Below are 3,845 nucleotides of genomic sequence, written 5' to 3'. Positions count from 1 at the left end.
GGCGAACAGGGTCACAGGTCATTCCAGAATCACAATTACATCTGCAAGATCCATGAGGCAAGAAGTCTTCTCTATCACTAAGGCTAGGTAGAAAAATTTCAGGGAAGAATTATGTTAGGTTGTGTATCCATTTCAGAATCAGTTTCTGCACCCAGAAGGATGAAGTATTGTTAGTAGCCAAACTTGGTTGTGTACCTGTTCAGGGATGGGAAGGGCTAGGGGAAATGAGTATACTGTGGACAGGCAGCGATAGTAGTGCTACTGTAGTGTTTGCATTTTGAAGTTTGATTTCTTGTATTTAAAGTGGCACATAAATTTGCCAAATATCCCAAGCTTTACTAATTTTGGAAGCTTGAAAGTGTTGATCAGCCTCCTAGTTTTTAAATCTAGGGGTGATTATGATCTTCTGCTTGATGTTCAAAGAGCCAGACAAATAACTTTAATGATTTAATATATTTCTTCTCACATAATTCACCACATTGATAGGAAAATTGTGGTCTTGCAGATTATAAAGACAGTTTTGAAAGTCAGTGCTACATAGTGTTTTAGTTTGTAGCCAAAACACAAAAGAAGACCCTGAGACAAGGATTTGTTTGGTTTCAAATAGTTCATTTAAGGGGTTATCCCAGGAAAGGATGTTGAGGAATTAGGAAAGAAACAGGGAAGGGACAAAAGTTAATAAGGGTGCATTAATAATACCACAGCGGGTAGTTGGACTTAAGTCTCGCTGAGCATCCTCAAATAGATCATGTAGAACATACCTCAGTACTGCCCCATTGAGGGATAAATTATTTATCTACTACCTCTTCATTGGTGGTGTTAACTTCTGGGAACTTCTGTTTGTCCTGCTGCCAAGCTGAGTATAGCCCTTCAGGCAGAGGCAGATACTCAGAAATTGTCTAGAGAACTGTTCGTAGAAACTACAGGTGCCCTCAGCAGTGGCTGTGAATGGACATGGGTGGGGCATTGATAGATTCAGCTGTAAATGGTAAAGTATATTGTATAGTCTCAAAATAGGTTAATTTTTTCTTTAATTTTCATCAAAATTCCCATATATTAGTAGAACAGTATAAGTACCTACCCTAACCATGCCCCCCGCCCCCAGAGTTCCATTTATTTCCTTTACATTAGGGTGATTAACATGTCTGCTGCAGCATATCCTAGAAATTTTAGTGACTTAACACAACACAAAGATTTATCTTGGTCATTGTAGGTTGGGTGGCTCTCTGGCAGAGCTCTCTTCCAATCAATGATTCAGAGACCCAAGCTGAAACTCCACAATCTCAGAGGTTTTTTTTGTTTTTTTTTTGTCAAGCCAAGTGGACAGGAAAAATTATGGAAGAGGGACATCTGTTTTTACATCAGCTTTGGACATGTTACTTTATTCATAGCCCTTGGCCACAACCCGTTACCTGGCTCCCACATAACTGGAAGGAAGCTGGGAATTTTAAGGGAGCACTGTCTGTGGCCCATTTAGCTGAAGAATATCCACTCAACTGTCAAGACTTCATTTATTTTAATGGTAGTCTTCAAGACCTGTACAGTCATATTTCCTCTTCCTTACATGTTGTGCATATATAATTAATTACTGTTTCCTTTATTGATAAATCACAGACAGTAAAAAAATAAAAGGAAGTCATTTAGTTTTTCACAGAATTGAAACAGGATATTCTTACCTAAGTTATTGATTTGGCATCTCATGAGGAATTACAGTGGAATTTCTTAATTTCCTCTTTAACTAAAGTTTTGGCAGCACTTGGTGTATATGTTTTCAAGAGTTTTTCCAGTGGCTGATTTATTCCACATGATTTAAATTGCTGTTTCATATAAAACTTTCACAGTTTTCATAGACTCCAATATGTTCTCTAATCCAGTCTAAAATTTCTTCTTTCTTTTTTTTTAAAATAACATTTGCATTAGTTTTATCATGTGACTGTTTAGAAGAAAGGCCCGTGTGCTTAACATTTTCAAATACATAATGCTGAGGAAGCAGAAGCACTTCACCTTTGTCCAATATACATGAAAATCCCTTCTTAGTTTCAGCTGAGCAAAAGAGTATGGGAAAACCAATCATAGGGAAGCCTCAGCTCAAGGTATCTTTTAGTGTCTCTCTTAATAAGGTAAAATAAGAGCAAATCTTTTTTTTTTTTTTTTTTTTTGAGTTAGAGTCTCACTCTGTCTCCCAGACTGGAGTGCAGTGGCCGCTCCCGGCCACCACAGCCTCGACCTGCTGGGCTCTGGTGATCCTTCCACCTTAGCCTTCCGAGTAGCCGGAATTACAGGCGTCCGCTACCACCCCCGGCTGATTTTTGATTGATTGTAGAGATGAGGTCTCGCTGCCCAGGTGGGTCTCGAACCCGCGGGCTCAGGCAGTTCACTCACCTCAGCCTCCCAAAGGTGCGGAATTACAGGCTGAGCCACCGAGCCTGGCGCAAATCTTATTTTTTAATGAAATCTTGTTGTCTTCAAAATAGAAAATGTTTGTAATTATGTTAAGAAAGTGTACACTGGCTGGGCATAGTGGCTCACGCCTATAATCCCACCTCTTTGGGAGATGGAGGCGAGAGGATTGCCTGAGTCCAGAGGTTTGAGACCAGCCTGGGCAATTTAGCAAAGACCTCATCTCTGCAAAAAATAAAAAAGAAATTAACCGGGTGTGGTGGCATGCACCTATAGTTCCAGCTACTTAGAAGGCTGAGGTGGAAAGATTGCCTAAGTCCAACAAGTTGAGGCTGTGGTGGCTGTGAGCATGCCACTGTACTCCAGCCTGGGAGACAGAGTGAAACTCCTACTCAAAAAAAGAAAAAAAAGAAAGTGTACACTGTCAAGATTTTAGTATGGTTTTGGTTTCTATAGAAGACTACTATGAAAACTATATATTTTTGAAATTCTGAATAGGAAATCATAATATAAGTATACATTGCTACTCTGGAAAATCTAATATTCCCCCACCTCACTCAACTTTCCAATTACTAATGTGGTAGGAAACCATAAAGTTCAGTGGCAGCATGCCAGGCATTAGGCTTTGTACCAGTAGCATATCTTTTCTGGAAAGGGCCAAATAGTAAATCTTTTGGACTTGTGAGACATATGAATCTCTGTTACACCTGTGATCTCTGTCATTGTAGCAGGAAAGCAGCCATAGCTGATATATAAACTAATGAGTATGGCTGGGTTCCAATAAAACTTTATAGGCACTGAAATTTGAATTTTATGTAATTATCTTTTTTGTTGTTGAGCCAGTCCCACTGTTTCCTCCAGGCTGGAGTGCAGTGGCACAATCGTGGATACTGGAGCCTTGAGCTTCTGGGCTCAGGTGGTCCTTCTATCTCAGCCTTCAAAGTAGCCAGAATTACAGGTACACATCACCATGCCTGACTAATTTTTGAAAATTTATTGTAGAGGCAAGTCTCACTGAGTTGCCTAGGCTGGTGTTGAATCCTGGACTCAGGCAGTCTTCTTACCTCTGCCCCCCAAAGTGCTGGGATTTCAGGCGTGAGCCACCCAGCCAAATTTCATATAATTTTCATGTGTCACAGAATATTCTTTATTCCCCTAACTGTCTGGAAATGTTAATAACTATTCTTAGCTAACTGACCCATGGATCATAGTTTGCTGACCCCTGCTGTATCCTATAAATAAAATGACTGTGTATACTGTAGGTAAAATGACACATCCTTAAAGGATCTTTCAGGCTAGTATGAGAGGCAAAAAGGGGTGAGTCAGTGGACTATGTGTGAATGTCTAGTCAATCCTATGGGCACACAGAAAAGATGTGCTTGGCCTGGGAAGTTGGGGACAGGTTCTTGGAGATGGTACTTGAACTGGATCTTCACAGTAGACCT

Source organism: Carlito syrichta, unplaced genomic scaffold (assembly GCF_000164805.1).
Source record: "Carlito syrichta isolate Samal-C Ts95f unplaced genomic scaffold, Tarsius_syrichta-2.0.1 Scaffold308186, whole genome shotgun sequence".
Taxonomy (NCBI): domain Eukaryota; kingdom Metazoa; phylum Chordata; class Mammalia; order Primates; family Tarsiidae; genus Carlito; species Carlito syrichta.
The sequence above is the reverse complement of the archived record's forward strand: the minus strand, read 5'-3'. Positions refer to the sequence as shown.